The following is a 20,005-nucleotide window of genomic DNA, read 5'->3' as shown; positions in this document are numbered from 1 at the left end:
TTTAGTCTTTAGTCCCAGTAGCTGTAAGCTAACTAGAAAGTTAAATATGAACACAAATGTAGGTTTCTTTCAGTAGAATCTGACATTTGTAAAGACCATGCTTGTAATTTGTCCCTTTTTTTGTTCCTTGCCACATTTTTGAAGTAGGCAACACATGGCAATACATAATATAGCATGCTTAGCAACTTCAATGTGAATAAAGGGACCATATGGAGTCAAAGAGCAGAGGGAAAGTTTGGAGAAGCCAAGAAACTTTGATTGAATTATTATCTCTCCTTAACCTTCAGCTGTTAGCAGCGTAATGATAAAGACTGCATCAACAGCCACATGTAACAAGTCTTACGATCTCAGATATAACGTTCTGTGACAAAAATGGGCACTTTATATATTCAATTATCATACATGTCGACCAAAGGATCCCCCTGCTTTTCTGGAAGTGAGGGCCGGAGACAGAGATATAGGGCACATTTTAAACCGGCTATTAAATTATGTGGAGACTCTGTGTGGCTGCTGGCTGGATTCAGTTACTTATTAGAAATGAAAAAAGATTGCAGAGGGTCCCCATCTAATCATAACCCATTTAATTGCACTTTCAGGTCTGGTGCCAAATTGTGTGCCAAAGTTCAGTTACCTTCGAATGCATAATCACAACCAGATATACTCTTTCCATGTAAAAGGAACACATAAAACAAGATCAGATGATGTGCAAATGAGCCACTTCAGTATATGGTGCTAGGGTTGGGGTTTTTTTTCAAATGTGTCATCATGTGGTCTTTGTGCAGCATTGTTTACCAAGGGTCCATGAAAAACCCTCCTCCACCTGCCTTGTCTTGCTTTAACCTTCACAGCTCTCCGAGTGCCAAAGCACTCATACACCTAGCGATATTATCACCTTCCTCTTCCTCCATTTATCTCCCTCCACGCATACAGACTCTCACACACCTTCTCTAAGGTTCATTCCCACATTGCAGTATCACCTGAGCCTACTGTGAACTCACATCATGCTTTGCTGCTCTCAGTTCTCAGCTCCGGTCTCAGGTAGGAATCATGACATCAATCCCAAGAAGACAGGGAGCCATGATCAGTCCATGAAGCACCATCTCCTCCTGCTGGTGGAAAAAGGAAAACACATTTTAGAGTTTGTAGCTTCTTGATAGATGACTGGTTGCGAAGGAGACAAAATACCTTTAAAACGTGTTTTATGTCAATGCAAAACAGCAGCTTTAAACTTGTTTTCACAGCTTTGTACTTTTGTCAGATCAGGTTGATGCTGCGGTTTACAAGCTACAGGTGCTTATTATAGCTGGGCGGCATGAAGCATAGGGAACATCTTATTCCAGGGGCAGTAAGACAATCTATACCTTTTTTAAATGTCATCCTTCAAGCCAGGAAAGATAAAGCTTCCTTCTTGATGCGTCTTTTTGGACCTCACTGATTTGTAGGTGCTAAGGGAAACTATTTGTTTTAAGTTTTCAAAGTTCCTTTTTTCATCATGCTAAAATATCTTGAATTGAGATTTAGATAGAATGGGAGGATGAAACCCTCTTTATTAGTCACATACATGCACACAGCAGAGCACACACAGTGAAATTGGTCCTCTGCATTTAACCCATCCTAGTACTAGGAGCAGTGGGCAGCTATTGTGCAGCGCCCGGGGAATGAGCAGTTAATGACTTTGTTATACCCAGAGAGTTGCAGAAGTGGTCAGAATTGCTTTCAGTATCCAGGAAAAGCTGGTCAAACCTCTCAGAGCCCTGGACAGTAAATACAAAGAGTTTGCTTGTCTCTGCAGGTCAGACCAGTCGTACTGTGAGGGAGACTGGGGTTTCAAATTTCTGTTCTGCCACTTGATCTCATCCATTGCACCAGACAAAGAATAACTTTTTTTGATGTTGTCTCTTGGAACAGGTTATTTTCTTGCTCTTTTGCATCTGTAGTTTAGTCTAAGTGCTCTGGCTTCAGGGAGAATTTGATAATAATATCAGGATGTGGTGAAGTCCTTGGCAGTCAGATGGTTGCCTGCTGAACTTAATGGCCCATTTGGCAGTAGCCAGAGGACCAGCAGTCTGCATTGATTCAACTCTGCCTCTCAGCCCAGCAAAGATAGTCAGCATCGCATGAACTTTGTATTATAACAGACTTTGTTTTCAAACATTATTTCAATCATTAACTTACTGTAAGAAATACTACTAAAATATTATAGTCCTATTTTCTGTTATGCTATTTATACCTTGCAGTTCTGTGAATGACAGAAGGCTAGACTTCTTCCCGAAGTAAATAATCAGATCTAATACATATCATTATACAAATCTTATAATTATATTAACAATGAAGAAAAACTGGCTGGAGAAAAACAGTGATCCTTCAGACTGTTTTATAACTGGTATCAAGGCTTTTACATAATATTAAAGTAATTGTGATGTATGCAGAGAAAAACCTTATCTCATGCACCTATCTGTCTCTCATTCTACGATCCTGTTCTTGTTTTACTGATCTTATCTACATGGTGAAAACGTGCCAGTGCACTGATTAGCACTTTCTCATTTCTCAATGTTCGTCTCCTCGACTCCTCGGTCCTCCGTTAGTGACCCGGAAATCACCGCGCCATGTTGAAGGACATCTCATTTCTCTAAATGCACATCGAGCATCGAGCGTCGAGCAACGAACGTCGGGCATCGAGGCTCTCTTGAGGAGCTACAACCAAGGATGCAGTGATGTATCCTACGGGGATCGTATTTCCAGCAATAGTGATGTTTAAAAGAGGCGTGACGCATGCTTATCTGAACCAATGACAACTCTGCAAACTGTTCCAAAAGTTATTCAAGAGGATCAAATGTGCATCAAACTTTCTGCCTATCACCGTTTGTTACTCAATGACGTCCCCCCTGGATATAAGGCTACTTGTGTTTTTAATACAACTGCTTTAATCGTGACGCGATGTTGACTGTGAGAACAGCAAACAAAGGGACGATAGCTCATATCTTTTATTTTAAAACTGATATTCTCTGAGTGGCTAGTTGGGGTGGCCTGCTACCACCCTGAGTGAAATGAGTCTTTCATTATGGACATCATTTATTTTGCCTTATCTAAAAAGAGTGTCGGTAGCTCATAAGGGATTTCAAACGTCTTTTATTTTGAAACTGTACATCAGAAAGTCATGTTATTTTTGGAGTGATTCTCTGTGATGGCTTTTTATCAACACCAATTGAAATTAGTCATCCAGGGGAAATGGAAAGTTCAATTTTATGATCATATATATACTTATGTTCTCTTACCTTTGTCTGGCAGACTGTCTGGGTTTGAAGGCTCCTCAGGCCTATCAGCTTCTAAATGAAGCAACCTGTGAACAGCAGGGGGGGTTCGGGGAGCTCCTTCTGATATGGCCTCTCCTGCTGTGTGGCTTGGCAGAAGGTGGAGATTCTCCACCTAACTTGGCTTCTCTGTGAAAGCCGGATAGACATTGGCTTTTCAACAGCTAACAATGTAAATACTTCCATTGAATGGATCAGTTTTATCAAGTCCTACTGTTTTCTACCATCAACATAATAAATATATTCATCAAAGTATTTATTTTCGGGATCCTACTGGACATTTGTTTACATGAATTTAAGATATCATGATACATACTGAATCCTCATGTGCAAAATACCTTTGCAGATGTCTGTCGTTCCCAGAGCTCTTTCAAGTGGCTCGCCTGCTTCCCCCACAGACTAGCACTAAGGTGTACAGACATGCTCATTCTGCCAATGTGCCCACAGCATACCAGAGGCAGCTGTCCGCACGTCATGAAGAACAACTTATCCAAGGAATTAAGGTTGAGCTTCAGACAGATAACACTCACACAAACACACGATTACACACACAAATTGTTTTGTTAACTTGGACGTAAAATAGTGGTATAATAATACATCTTAATTTATTATTGAATCTTTGTGTCCAGCATTGTTCATTTGTATGGAACAGAACACCATGAAATTAGCATGTCACATCAGAAATAGAAACAAATTAAAAGCTATATCTGGAAGTTCTGTAATATAACAACTGAGACATGCAAATAGGTAACTAATTCCACATCTAAAGTGTTTGACTTGTAGATAGAGCTGAAGTGAATGTCAAAGAAATTGTCAGCAGAGGGCGCACAAACCCTGTTCAGAAACAGATTGTTTGGACCCTGTGAGGTAAGCACTTCTTCCAAAAAACACTTTAACTGATGTGGTCAAAGGTTTGTCATGACAGAATGTGGAAAGGGTTTTATTTCAGGTAAAATCACCAATGTGGGCTTCTCATTGCAGTGTTGAATCCGCTATAGTGAGGATTCACAACCATTTTTAATTTTACAAATGTACAAAAAAGCCACACAACAAAATCTAACACAAACATGTAGTCTCACAAAGTAAATCACCCAAATCTTGTCTCACTTTAATATGCTACAAAAACTGAACAAGATACATGATAATAAATAAATGTGCATTTATCAATTTCGATCTACATTCAGGAAGTTTGGTGGGTTAAAGCTTTGCTCTGATGTAATCCATAAATGGTTTCTAAAATCTATTAAATTCTCAGAGAAGTCACCTTCTGTGAATTTAAATTTCAAGTTTGAAATGCTGTGCCACCTTCCTCAAGCCGTCTACCTCGGTGGATGAGGGGACTTCTAGCAAAGAAGGACCAATCTCTGTGCTAACATCTTCACCACTTCAATTTAGAGAATGCCATGGGACATCAAGCATAAAGAAACCTCAGCTATCTTCAAAGACTCAATGCAACCTAATTATAAAAGTGTGCTCTGCATAAGGAAACCATTTCTCTTTCTAACTACGCTGTTTGTGTTCATATCCTAATTACCGAATCCCTTAAACAACAAAGGAAGAAATCCAACCATTATTTTCCCTGAAGCGGATGGCAACCATATCCACAACAGTGGGTATAATCTATACAACATATTGGTTGTTAATTCCCTTCTTCTGTAGATTGAGCATTTTTGCTTTCTTAAAAAAATACTCACGCATCACGGAAATGTGCCAAATTGTGAAGTGTTCTCTTTCCATTTGAGAGGGTATCACTTGATATTTTGCCTGGAGCCATTAAGGGGAAGAATATCTGATGTTGAAATATGTTATATAACATTATTTATTCCATAAGGCTAAGTGGTTTAATGTAATGAATCTCAACGTTTACATTTCACTGACTGGCATATGCAGTATGTGCTTTGCTTGCACTCTTTTTAGCCGCATGCAGCACATTAGCTCATATCGACCAGCCAATTTCCACTCAATGGAATAAAGACATACTGCTGTGGCATTGGGACACTGGAAGACGGCATGAACAGATTACCTCGAGATGAGTTGTACAGCTACAATATAATTCAATTTAACCATTACCGCACTCTGTTCTGGAAGGTAACTTTGAAAAGGAGTTACACATATAATACTGCTAGTAAACAAAATGTACATTGGATCATTTTCTTAAGTGTTTGTTTAAATAACAAGCACTCAGGGGATCATTGTTTTTCTAATCAATCCATGTGTGAGTGTCTTTTATACTATAGGTTCTTCTACCCAATGCATGCTGATTAAGCCTCCATGCTTTCATGAGACAAAGGATCAGATGAACATCTGTGTTGCACCTGACAGGTGTTTACAATAGGCATTTTTCTCATCATGATTGATGTGCATTTCTTACTAACACCAACAACAACAACTGTATTTTGACAGATCATTAAGAAAGCAGGGCTGTAACCTTCCAGCTCCATGTGATACAGCAGGCCTTTCTGGCTGAAAACAAAAAAATGTATGACTGATTTTAGCTTACTCTTTCTATTATGCATTCTGTGTTGACCTGCATTAGCCTTTAGCATGAGACGGAGGATTAAGAGCTAAAATATCCTTGTTTGTTTTTTTGGGGGTGGTGGTGGCAAAGTGGTTAGGGTCTTGGCCTGGGAACTGAAAAGTCACCAGTTCAACTCCCCGAAAGACGATGTCCCTGAGCAAGGCACTGTTCCCTACACTGCTCCCTGGGCGCACATATGGCAGCCCACTCCTCCTAACACTATGATGGGTCAAATGCAGAATTCTCGAATTTCCCCACGGGGATTAATAAAAGTACATCTTTCTTTTATCCCGTAGGAGTAAAACTTGGAAACAAAAACAACTTTAAGCATGTTTGCTTGATTGGCAATCAATCTTGCTACAAATAAAGCACAACATATGTCTTTCAAAGCCGGGCTTGGGTCAAGATTTTTAATATGAAATAAGTCAACTAACAAGATATTTACACAGGTCAAACTCTGGGTGCCTCAGACTGATGCAATTACTGCAATCGTTATTATAACGGATAGTTGAGTGTACTTGAATAATTACATCCATCTGAATCGTTCAGTAATTGGCCTTGGATTGTCCATTATTGGCTTAAAATTTGGTTTCCAACAAAAGTAAATACACGCGCTGAGAGGCAAGGTGAGATGTCATTGCTTTCTTACTAAACGTCCCTCAGATCGCAGAACAGGACATGCCCACTCAAACAGGTAATTAGGCTTTTCAAACAGGAACATGAGGAAGTTGCAAACAGGCATCTTGTCATACTCAGGTTTCTCTGTTTGTTGCAGTTAACAGGTTCAACAGTGTTTGTGCTGTGATGTCGGTTTACCTCCCTGCGGCCTGCTGTGCTGGCAGTCTTATTGATCTGTCGAGCTCAGCAGAGAGCACACTCAGCACAGTGATCAGTGTTAAACGCTGAAAACCCGCTCCCAGCAGTCAATGTCATCCTACACATCCTCGGTGGAAAGAGTCCAGAGACAGGGGGTTTAGTCTGCACTGATGATGTTCTTTAACACATCAAAACGCAAACCCTTCATCTTAATTCCTCTTTTTGTCTCACACACCAGCTCTGTTTGAGTGTTTGAACGAGGGTGCTGCCAAACATTTTGGGGCTCCTTGGATCTCTGACTATAAATATTATAAAATCTTCAAATTCTGGCCACAGACTTGTTGAATTCTCTCTACTGAAGGGCATGAAGTGTTTAGCTATGCCACAGTATTATTGGATTATGCTAGTGTGGAAAGAGCGGGGAAACACTGACGACATCAAATCAGAAGTTGTTAAAATCAAATTTGAAAGATCTTCTGAACCTTGAAGATGTATGCCACATGTGAGATTTGAATGGTAAACACTATAGATTATATGGAAACCATCTTTATTAATATACTGAGACTACAGTATAATAATGTTCTGGTCGCTCACGTTTTCAAAGCAGTGTTGTGGAGACTCACCTCACAATAACAGTGGAAAATATCTCACAGACAGCCGCAGAATACACCTTGTTTCTGCTTTCTTACACAACAATAGAACACTTTTTTCCATCTCATTGCTGGGCTTTGACAATGCTTTGAAAATCTAAATGGTAGGACTTTTTTCAAATGGACAATTATTTTTTACAAGACTGAACAGACTGATTTTGCAGAAAGGCCTGGTTTCTTTCAGTTAAATTGTATCATGATCAACTATAATCCTGCAGTTTTGGATGAACAAATCGCAGCAATTAGAAGAAGACGTGACCACTTAAAGTGACACATATTTAAGGAATGGATGCATTACTATGGTGCGCTAAACTGAAATGAGGAAAGCAGACCAAGAAATTAGGGGAAAAAAAGAGACTTGTGGGAGGGTAAACAGAAAGAGTGGATAAACATTTGCTGTTAAGACTACAGGTTTGTAAGGGAGTGGGAATAAGATGGTTCCAGTGCTGTCTCTGCTCTTGTCTGGTGCCCAGAAATGCAGGAAACATGGCTTACACACTTCCAACAGTGGGATGAGAAACACTGAAGCACTGACACAAAGGGATCAGTTCAGTTTAATCAGGGATTTCCTAGTATGAACTTTTCCCTTTTCTCTAGAACTCATATCAAGACAGCTAATTGCTAATGGTCATAAACATTCATCATAAACATTTATTTTGGCTATAAGAAAAAACGCTAGGTGTCTTTCTGCACAGTCACTGAAGTCTAGCTTCCAGATGTTTTCAGTGCCCTTTTAGGTAGCAGAGAGACAGCGGTGTTCTTTGTGTTATGGATTTATGACTGGAAACCGCGCCACCTAAATATAACTGTGAGCTGTGAGAGGTGCTTTCACAGTGCTCTGAATTTCAATCAGGTACCCTGTGAGGAGAGCTAGCACCTCAAGTTTAAAATTGAACGTTCAACTGCAGGCAAATTAGTGGAATCACTCCAGAAAGAAAAGAAAATTCTTTACAGAATGGGTTTCTTTTTGAAGTAATTGCTCTAACAGGACAATTGCAGAAGATAAGATACGCTGTGAACCCCTCTGCAAATCACCCTCTTGAAGAGAAAATGTGGTCACTTTGGACCCTTCAATTTTGTACAGCATCACAAGTAAAGGTGCATTGAAACCTGAAATGAACCCATATTGTTTGCAGACTTGTAGACTTAACCAAGACAAGAGCAAGAGGAATGTCTGCTTTTTCTATGTCTAGCACTTTAGTAATGGAGACAAAAATTGGGATAGCTGTGAACATCACGCTTCAAACACTATTCCACTCTTAGAGCAGTGAACTATAAAGTTCAATTATGTAGGAATCCTTCCTAAAGCATGCACTCTATTGCCAATTTATATAGTTGTAAACATTGTTTTAAGAGACGTCCATGTCTCTGCTTTAGGTGTATAAAGTTTCATAAGGATCTTTTAAAAGCAAAGGGCTTTCCATGGCACATTATACAACAAAGCAGACTGAGGAAGAGACGGTCTTTACGTGTACAATGACCAGAATAATTCCAGTTGGAAGACAGAAGACTAAACATGTTTTTTATTTTATGATTTAGAGAAGCTGTGTATTATTGTGCTTAGATACAGTATATGTTGCTGTGTTGCCTAAATATAACCACTGACAACAAAGGCACTTTCTGACCTCTGACCTTCTATATTGTGTCCTAAGGATAAAACTTAAATAACTCCACCAGTGAAAGCCTCACAGTCTCGAGCTTCAGACATCTATTCAGTACACAAATCCTGTGGTGGGCTTAACGTCTTTACAGTTCATTATGATATGAATAGAAGCATCTGAGGCCCCCCATCATTATATCATTTTTCTATGTCTTCTAAGAAAGGTTCAAATCCCTGTTGAGGCATTATGTTTTTTTAGGTGACACACTGTGGGTAAGGTTTGGTTAGGTTCATGCACAAAAACAACTGGGTTAGCATTAAGTGGAAGATTGGGGTTTAAGATAAAAGTAGGTGCTTTGTCAGGATTATAGGAATTTAAAGACCACCATACATACAAAACAATGGTGGAGTCATTGTATTAATGATTACACTTTCCATTACAAACATTTTCAGGATTTGTGCAGTGCCTCTGCTAGGTTTCTATGCAAGTAGGAGAAGAAGAAGCTGCAAAAACCAAAGTATTCCTTTCAGACAGATCAAATGCAGTGGCTGTTGTATTAGTGTTAAATGTCCCCACTGTGGCCTTAGAAAATCCATCTTTCGGTTCTTATACGTATATGTGTATACAGGTAATTACTTAATGAATCATCTTCAGCTCCCTTTGTTGTGATATCTAGAGACGACCAGAAATGGAGCTTGATTATGTTTCTATTACTTCTGCTGAGGTATGACCACCATTAATTATCTTGTGAATCAAGGCTAATTAATGAGTCGTTACTATTGTTTGAGTGTGTTTATAGGCAGTGAATTGTGATATATGATACTGATATCACTAACAAAAGTGTATCAGGCACAGAGCTCCAAGAAGGCAGCGCTCACCAGAGTAGCCTTTGAGGTCTAAACTAATAATTGCTCTGCACAGTGAAGTATAAACTGCATGGTTTGTTTGGCCAAGGGACTTCTGGGCAAAAGAGTTCAGACCAAGAGGGGTGACATGGGGACGCAGGAACAGCTGTGTTTGCCAAGCCATTTGTCGAGTTTCTCCCCTGTATACACTCGAAAAATTCCACAATGCTAAATGTTACTTGTTTTTAGCCAATGTGACAGAGTAACCCTGCACCTGTTTACGTAGGGACACTCCAGTTGCACACCTTCACACAACATCTTGCCATTTATGTTTTTTCAGTGTGGAGTTTTTTCACAATTAATGGCGCCGGTAAGAAAGGCACACATCATCTTTTTTCTTGAGATGTGGAGATTTGGGGTGTTGAGTTTTCCAGAAGGTGCATTGGTTTAGCCCAAATCAACATGTCTTGTAAATTTATATCATGGTTTCAGAGGATTTTTAGTCTGCTCACTGGCAATAGACTTCTTGAATGTTAGATGTGAAAGAGCAAGTGTTGAACATTGCGGTCTGGGCTCATCGGGAATACAGCTGGAGAACAGACGTTGTGGTGAACAAGATGAGTATTCAGTCTATGAATAAACAACATATGATTGGCTTCCAACCGCTGTTGTCTAAAGGGAATTCTTAATGTTGTTGCTGTTCGAAATCTTAATGTGTATTATTCATAACACATGTTTAATCCTTGTTAACAAACAGTTGTGTAGCAATGAAATTAAAGTCACATAATTTACTATTCAGTCAAGTCGAAGTTTCTGTAAAATGTTCTCTGCCTCAGCAAATGAATTGACCTACAGTGACTCTGGATCTGGATCAACTCTGAAAACTCTGGCCTTTAGCAAACATAAACAGTGTACAAGCTGATTTGACTACCTGCCTCCTTTCAACACCTACCAGTGCCAGCATTAGATGGTTACCCATGCTTGTTGGACTGTTGACAAGAAAAATAAAACAAATATAAGAATGTATTTGCTACAGCATAACCTCTCCCTGATCCTATTTGGCACCTCTTCTGATCTTGGAGCCACATTTGGCCAAAATCTGTAAATATGTGTCTAACCTTTTAGCAAGAGTGCATTTTCTAATCATATAAATACTACAACAAACCATCATATATTCAAGGGACATCTTTTAGTGCTAATAAAAATCAGATTAGGAGTTTGTAAAATGTATCAAATTTAGTCCAGATTGGGTTGCAGATCTGGAAAATAGTTTCTGTACATCATCTGTCTTTTTCAAGCTGTGTGACAGAGAACTCAACTTGAACTTGTCTCTAGTGGGGAATGAAATACTCCACACACGCAATATTTATTGTCAATCAGACTTTTTCCACGAGGGCCTCAAGGCTTGGGACCATCCAGGAGCTTAGCCTGCCTGTCATCTTCTTCAAACAGATTTTATAGTTATGTTTATGTGGTGAAACCATTTCACTTTTAGGACTTATGTATTTGGTTTAGGTATATTATTACTTTATAATTCTATATTGACTAACTGTCATTGTTTTTTTTACTGTGCTTCTGATCTTGCTGTCACTCTTTCATTGGTTAAACTTTTTCTAAATGTCTCTGAGGTGGCAGTAGCACCAGCAAGGGTATTAGTCTTAGTTATAGAAACAGCAGTAGGGATAGGAGAATTGCAACGCCCACATGAAATATCGCACGATTCAAAATGAAAACACATTTTGCGGGAAATAAAGCAACATTTTATATGGACAGAGTAAAATCACATTTGTTTACTGTCTTCATTCCAGTGTTATAATGACTCCAGAGGCTCATTAATTCCAAAAGGGGGGTGATTTTTGTGGTTTTGTGATAGAGCACATCCAAGACAGCTAAATCTGCAAAAGTACCAAAGCTGCCAGAGCAAAATAAAAATGATGTTATTTTTCCTGGGAAGGGCTTACAGTGGTGGAGCAAAGGAAAAACAAATGCAGGAAGACGCTGACAGACGTCAAGAACCAGAGACAGAGTCGATTGACATGAGCAGCAAAACGTGTTCATCGTCATGTGTAAAAACTCACCGCCTGCCTTTTTAAAAGCTGCCTCAGGTGTATAGATTTCTTTCCAATACATTTAGTGTCAGAGGTTAAAGCGAATGAAAAATAATTTAAAAATTTAAAAAAGGCAAGTACTTAAGAATGAAGTGTTTTAAGAGACTGATTTTGTATCAAGGTTATGGAGGTGTAAATATGTTAAAGCAAAAACATTGCTTAGGAAAAGACAAAGACAGTGCTCGGTCATTAATTAACAAAGGGACCCAACAGAAGAATAAATGAACCCAAACAGAAAAAAATAGGCTCTGTTTCTGATGTCAAACTCAGGTTTTTTTTAGATGAAAACAATGATCGGCCCACATTCAGTTAATGAGATCCCTGAATTATTTCTGTATACAGGTTTTTCCTTCTGTGTTGGGTTATTATCAACTATAATGTGTCTCCTATCCCGTAGTTAAGTACTTAGGTTTATCCATGCTGTTGTGGTAAAGGTCCATCCCGCAATCCACAATATTTGATTTCTGCCTCTGGATCTCCAAAGATCCTGAGTCTCCTGTATTTTGATCCTCCAGCAAGATTTCAACTTGATCTTACTAAAATGCCGGCCCAAAAACAGGACCTCTGCATTGGTCCTTTGTCCGTGCCAATATCTTAGTAATTTCCTCTTTGTAGGAGAGTTTTTACTATTTTGTTGTTGTTTTTTTAATATATTTTATCATTGGCAATAAGACCAGTGCCAAAGAGAAATATATTAGGGCTTTTAAACAGGTTGTTTTTATTTTAATTACTTTTCCAGTCGAGCCTGAAGCGTTATGTTTGTAAGGAGTAGGGAATTATGATTTGGCACATGTATTGGACATGTATTATATATCTTGTGCTGGTTCAAATTATGTTTTGGAAATAAATCAATAAAGCATATATTTTGTCTCTCCCTTTTTTGCCGTGGTCTAAAAACAAGTCAGTCTAACTACAGTATGCCCTGGTCAAGGTCTTGAGGGACAGATTCAAACAATTCAACTTTATTTATAGATTGTTAGTCCTTTAGGATTGTAAGTCTTTCTCAAGTGCTGTTCAAAAGGTCCGTTGTCAGGTCCTATAGGCACTGGTGTCAAAACACCCACAATTTACAGTACAGATGGGTCTCAGATGGTTTCTGGGTTGTGCTCAAATGTTCTGCTATTTCAGCTGTCACAGCTAATTTCTACCCGTCAACTCAGGCTCTGTACTGAACTCATATCACTTTACCCAGACCTGCTGCTGCCTTTATGCATAGAGAAATAAGCCTTGAAGCAGCAATTTCAACAACCTCCGGAAGCAGGAGCTCCACCTCTGTGCCTTCATCTCTTTCCATCTCAACAACACTGAGCGGAACTACAACATCCGATCTTGGGAAGTACTGGCTGTGAGGCAGACTGTGGAAGAATGAAAACACTGACTGAGGGGTACAAAACATCCTTGGCTCTAAAGAACCCGACAAGCATATGAAGCAGTACAACACAATCCTCAGAGGAATGCATAAGCCATGTAAGGGAGTGTATGAAAACTGACCTGTACCCTTAAAATTATTCCCGTATCAGAAACTGTTGCCACCATGTCTAAGAATGTTTTTTTAATTCTTTGACTGAATGAATTAGTCACGAAGACAGATATGATTGGACATTGGTTGAGGAACACAGCACCTTTGATGGACCCCTCCACTGTGACAGCAGTATTTTTAAACCTGATTATCATTTAGACACAACTAATCAGTTCCAGAGAAGCATCTTGGCTCAATCACATGTTGGTGCCTTTGAAGACGATGTGCGTCAGCAAGTCTGTTGGGCTTTCTACGCACTCGTGTCGGCAGTCTGATCCCGTCACTGTGAAGAGACAATGCCACAACGAGTGAGTAAGTTGGTTAGCTCAGACGTCAAAGTCAAACCACCACTCCCAAAAACATAATTTATGGTTCTTGGCAAAACAGAAACAAGATTTCTTTTCTTTATTCTTCCCCCTCAGTTTGGTCGTCTGGACCAGATTTCAAATATAACCTTACTGGTAAATAGACCCATCCAACCACAATTAGTGACTATAAATGACTGAATATGAAAAAGAAACACTTCTGGTTTATGTTTTATACCATGATAACATACTAGATGCCTCTCTTAACAAGAAACAGTGCATGTCAAATGAAGTCCAGATACAGCTAGAGAAACATTCCTTTAGAGTGAAAGCTGTTCAATTCAAGCACAATTACTCAGACAGAAGTGAAGGCGACATGCATTCATCACAGCTGTCTGAACCTTATGTGTAAACCTAAACAAAAGTGGCTATCACTTTTCAAAAGGATAACTGAGAGTTGAATTGTTCGGCAAAGGCCCAAATACCCACAAGCTCTGGAGTATTTCACAATTTGCGTAACGGAGAATAAAATGTGGGAATTATTAAATGAGAGTAATACAAAAATGAGAGTTGTTTTTATCAGACAGTTATTCAGACCTCCAGGGAAAAGGCCACAAAAAAGTCTAGGAAACCTGTCTCTCCACTCAAAGTGGCCTTTTCTGTCTGGGAACCAAACCTTTCCCAGAGCCCCTACGGTACTTCTGTGCAAAATGCAACTTGCAAGGGATTTTTTGAAGTCTGGTATAATAAACTTACGACCACAAGCTGGGACTTGGGCAGGCTGGCATTTGTCTTGGCATAAACAGTCATTGCCAAAGTTCTAGTGCAGATAGCCTACTGACATAAGTAACATGGGAAAAGTGGCCTCAGGGCATTCATTGAGATGCTGATTCATTTTGGTTTTATGAAAACCTGAAATAATGGCAAACATTTGGCAATAAACCTTATTTGAGTGTAAGCCCTTTTCAACGCTGTCATAACTGTCTCATCCGATGAACAAATGCTACTTTACAGACAAAAATCAAGCAAAACAATCTTCCCAAAACACCAAATCAACACAAATTAGTGATGTTGGATCACACAGTTCATCAGAATAAACTGAATCCAGTCTGATGAAGAGCAGTGTATTCATAATTCAATTAGTCTTGTGGTTAAAAAAAAACGGTATTGCAGAAGAAGAGTTTGCGATGGTGAGCTCTGCGTAAACTGTATTGTCCAGCTTATGCTACATGAACATATTTTTAAAATGTATTTAACATCTAGATTTCAAGTGGTTGAAATAGATTTAACAGTAGAAATATGGTTAATATTTCCTTAGGCATGTTTCAGTATAGAGGACTTAAGACTCTTTTCTGTTGACTTTTAGTTAGTTTTGCCAAACGGCTTCTTCTTTTATATACCCTTCTCTGATTCACAAAACCCATGCCTGGAATTTCTGAGGTCTGCATGGGAGGGAGATATGGGGGTGTCTTTGACGCCACAGAGGTAGAGAAAAGCCCTGGAAGGAGTGCATATGGCCTTAATCTGTGTCTGGCACGGGCTCATTCAATTCAAGGTGCTGCATCACCTTCATCAAGTCAAACTTCGTAAAATGTTTCCAGATGTGAAATCTTCCTGTGACAGATGCAGGATATCACCTGCCTCTCTGGCACGCTTACCCTGGCAATGTCCCAATCTGTCTACAGTCAAAAACAATGTCAGACTTTTATCAAAATAGTTATTCAGCCGGATGTGATGATAACTATTTTTTGCACAATAGTCACCGCTTTGGAATTAAATGCGCTGGACTGAGAAGTGATTTAACAGCTTAAACTTCTCTTAGAGCTAAGGCTTTACCCCCCATTTCACTGAATGTAAATCACAAAGTCGTCCGCACCGGTAAATGAGCTGCCAGCCCTAACAAATGAGCTATATGGATGGCAGCCCAGGACCTTTACTTTCTGTAACAAAACAAAATAATTATTTAAAAGAAAGGAGAGACAGTTCTTGCAAAATACATTGCATTTTCTCTAGATGATACTTTAATCTCTTCTAAATCCAGAGAAGAGCATTTTAAAAAGGTAAAGCGAGCTCAGAGTATGAGTCAGGGATCAGAACTTTGGTCAGGATGGTTTCATAAAGAGGTAATAGGCTTTTCAATGTTTTGTATTCATTGTTATTGTAGTATTAGCTCCGGTGCCACTCCTCTCACCTTTATACGTAGTGTATATACAGTATGCTCTTACCACACTGTTTTGTGTCAGAAGCAGTCTCACATTGTCAGACGTCAGTGTGTCAAATATTGAAAACTTATATCACAATTTGATGGCATGCAAACAAAAGATGACCCCAGTAAAGTAAGCCTTTTTTTATTTTATTAAACTCTGCCCACAACAGATCCACAGGCGCCACTATTCTGACCTTCTGGGAAATTTGCTGTCTAGGAATTGTATTCACCCTACCACAGTTTAAGCCATATCCAGAGTGGAAACTTGGTCAGAATTTAAGACTAGGGTATTGTACTGTATGCACAACACATTTAAGCACTGCCTGTTATAAAACTATTCTTAACTTCATAATTTAGATTCTTATCCTGGAAGTGTGATGGATGCATCACATCTGCTCTAATGCTCCCATATAATTAATGGCCCATCATTAAATTAGGATTAGCTTTTTCAGGTAGGGAGTTTATTTTTCTCAGAATTCAGAAAGGTCAAATGAATCTGGCAATTTTTTCAGAACAGAACTGGAGACAGAGCTACTGTAGTTGTTCCATTCAAAGTGTTTTTATCATCCATTCTAGAGAAGAGTCTGACAGAAGAGGGGTTTGCTCAGTGGGAGATTTATGACCTCTTCCAACACACATTTGACACTGCAGTAAGTGACACGCGGAGTGGGAGGCGCTGGGGTTATATAACGCTTCACAAAACAAATGAATGCTTACATCACACTGTAAGAGCAACTGGGAAAATGGAGGTTCTAAAAGTGTTCAATAGGTCACCAATTCAAAAGCAAATATTTTTGCCTTATCTTCTTCCAAAACATGTCCTTCAATCTCTTTTCTTAAAATATATGTTTTAATCAAAACTATTGTTCCAAATTATTGTTTTATATCTTTACAGGAATATTGCAATTGTACTATTGCATTTCCTTCTATTCCATTTATAGCTGGCTTTATTTAGTTATACTGGAAGAATTTGAGCTAATTTTACTGCTCCAAAAAGCAGCCTTGCTTAGAAAGGAAAGAAACAATAACATTATCATACTGTACTGGAAGTGCTGTCCGAGACCCTGTGTCCCAGGACATTTCCCTCTTACTCTACATTTGTCTTTCATTTGCAGGATACCAAGAGGATCAGCCCTGTCATCAGTCTGACATAAACACCTCAACAGTACTTTACAACATCTGAGGATACGTTTGTAATTCAAAAATCCAGGGAATCAATCATTCTTGTTGAATTTCTTTTCTAAAGCCACATTCAGTTTATTTACCAGTGTTGTTGCATGCTGCCTCACTTCTATATTGGCTGAGGGTGAATGTTTATGCATTGTTTTGATTGTTGCTGTCAGAACATCAGACTTATTGGACAAACTAAGTGCCCAAAGAAGGACAGGGTCAGTTTCATCCAAACTCTCAGAGCCTCTCACAGGAGGGAAAACTTCAATAAACTTTGCTGAAGCATCTTATTCCCTCTTCTTCAGTGGTTCACTGTTTGTGTACTATCGAAAACCCCTCTGAGGATAGAGCTATTTAAACAGACAGTAAACTGGCCCTCAAGCCTTGTTTACTTTGGTTAACTTTCCACTTGTCTCAGTGCTGCATTCAAAACAAAGTGGGGACAAACTCTCCTAGTACTGGGTGGCTTCACATGTTCTCCAAACAGGGCAATAATGTGGCAGAGGAGGTACAAAAGAAGCAGCCAACCCATTACCAGCATGAGATTAAGTGTCAGCTCCAGTGTGTGATGCCGGTTTTTAGAGGCTTAAGTTTTTTGTAAATGTATTATACATTATAACATTTTAATACACATACAAGTACAGGACATAGAGCGCAAGAAAATAGCCAAAACAAAACCAAAAATGGTATTCCGCTCCCTATTGCATTTGATGTGAAAGTACATTATATACGTTGTACAATATGCATGTATTTTTAAACAAATGTGCAATGATTTAGGAATTATTTAACCAACTATAGATTATGGTTTACGCCACAAAGCGCTGACTGCTAAGATACGATATGAACATGAGCATACACTCTTGTGTTTGATTATTAGGCTGTGAATCTTCAGCACCCTTTTTCCCAGAATACAAGAAAAAGAATTTTAAAAAAAGACAAGACGTCTGTGTTACGGTCAACACCAAGATAACTGAGGTTTTATAGTTTCAAACTAATATGTGGAGCCTATAGATATACCGGGAAGTGAGGCTTTGTTTAACTACTCCAGTAGACATTGGTTGACTACACACCATCACCACAGATTCCTCATCATCTCTCTGAAAAACTCCCTTTGTTCTCTCACATGGGGTTACCTCCCCGTGGGCCAGAATTCACAGAGTCCCAAAGGAACGCAGCCAGGGATTCACCGCGGTGGCTCTCATTCTGAGAATCAACCCAGAAGACCAAACCAAATAAAACAGCAAAGGGGATACATTACTTAGGAGAGCATCATCGCAGGAATTTCCCTGAGTGGTTTGGCGACACATGAGTGCAGGATATGGTATTTATAATACTCTGTTTTTATGTCTGTACAAAAGTAATTCATTCATTGAAACACTAAGAATTACATTACTTAAGACAGATACAGGAGAACATTCCTGCACACTGCAATAACACTCTACAACAATTCCCCCCTGGCTGGCAGACAACTCACGGCTCCATAGCCTCTCTGTTAACTGGACTTAACATGCACACTTTAAACTTACATTTTACAATGTACACTTATATTATATTTTCATTCAATATTCCATTTCACCGCACTATTCACTATCTGTCGATTTTGTATTTTTATTTCAAATTTTTTGCTATGTTTCATATTGTATTTTGCTGCGGTAACAAAAAAATGTCCCAATTTGGGATAAATAAAGCATTTCTGATTCTGATCCTGATCTGAATTCAGGGTTCAGTAAGAATTGTTTATCCTTACCCGCTTTTGCATTCCTAATATTCCATTTACAAGTGTAGTTATGTAGGACAGGCAACAAGAGTTATATGACCATGATCAGAGTCTCTGTAAAGCTGTAGAGCAGTGATTAATTTGAGATTTTGAATAGTGTCAGGGTTGGGGAAACAGGACCCAAGTGCAGCAAATCCAGGGGAAGCAGGTAAGGGTCAAAAACAAAAAGCGAGCTGTATTCAAAAGCTGTTGATGAAAACATGAAGCAAAGGTAACACAGGACATGAAAAACACTTAGCTCCAGACATGAAGGGCGACAGGAACAGGTAGGTAACATGGACAAGATCAGGGAAGAAATTACGACTACCGAACCCCAGACAAAAGGGAAACAGGGACTAAATACACATTGGTAATCACAAGACAAGAGACAGCTGGAAGGGGGAGGAGAAACACAGGGGCAACAGGTGAACACAATGACACAATCAGGCACAGGAGGGAAACGCAGACAGGAAGTGAAGCTTAACATGACACAAGTGGGGAAAACATTTCAAAATAAAACACACAACACAAAGACATGACGGACACGGTCAGTCCTCTCTGACAGCAGCGTGTCTTTAATACAACCATGTACAGCGTTAGCTTAGCATTTAGCACATACACACTAGCACAGACAATTCTCCTTAATCAACTGAGATTAAGCTAGAGATGTTCTTCATGTTCTACTGATACAGTTTTCATCGGATTATTCATACCGTCACAAGGCTAAACGAGCCTCGTGTTTCTACAGTATGTCTTCCACTCTGCTTGTCTATCTTTAAGTAGGACTCTCGTGCATAGGCCTAAAGTCTTTTTCCTCCCTCTAACCTGCGACCAGGTGGCACTAGCTAATACCTTCCGCCAATCAAATCAAATTAAATGCACAATCCGTGTATTTGCACAAAAAAAAATCTCCAGCACAGAACAGTTACAGAGACACAATATTGAGCAATTGTAATTACTACTGCTATTACAATGCGACTTAAAATACTATATTAAGTTCATAAAGTCATAGTAGATAAACATGGTTCCACTTGCTGTGGTGTCTTGTTGAATGTTTTTCCTCTCAGTTTGAATCACAATGTAATGCAAAACATAGCCTCAAATGCTCCCAAGACTGGATGTAATTCAAAAGTAAAAAATGACTAGTCAGAATCACAGAAAAGATCTAGTAAAATTATGTTTGAAGACATTTGAACCTAT

Source organism: Eleginops maclovinus, chromosome 4 (assembly GCF_036324505.1).
Source record: "Eleginops maclovinus isolate JMC-PN-2008 ecotype Puerto Natales chromosome 4, JC_Emac_rtc_rv5, whole genome shotgun sequence".
Classification (NCBI taxonomy): Eukaryota; Metazoa; Chordata; class Actinopteri; order Perciformes; family Eleginopidae; genus Eleginops; species Eleginops maclovinus.
The sequence above is the reverse complement of the archived record's forward strand: the minus strand, read 5'-3'. Positions refer to the sequence as shown.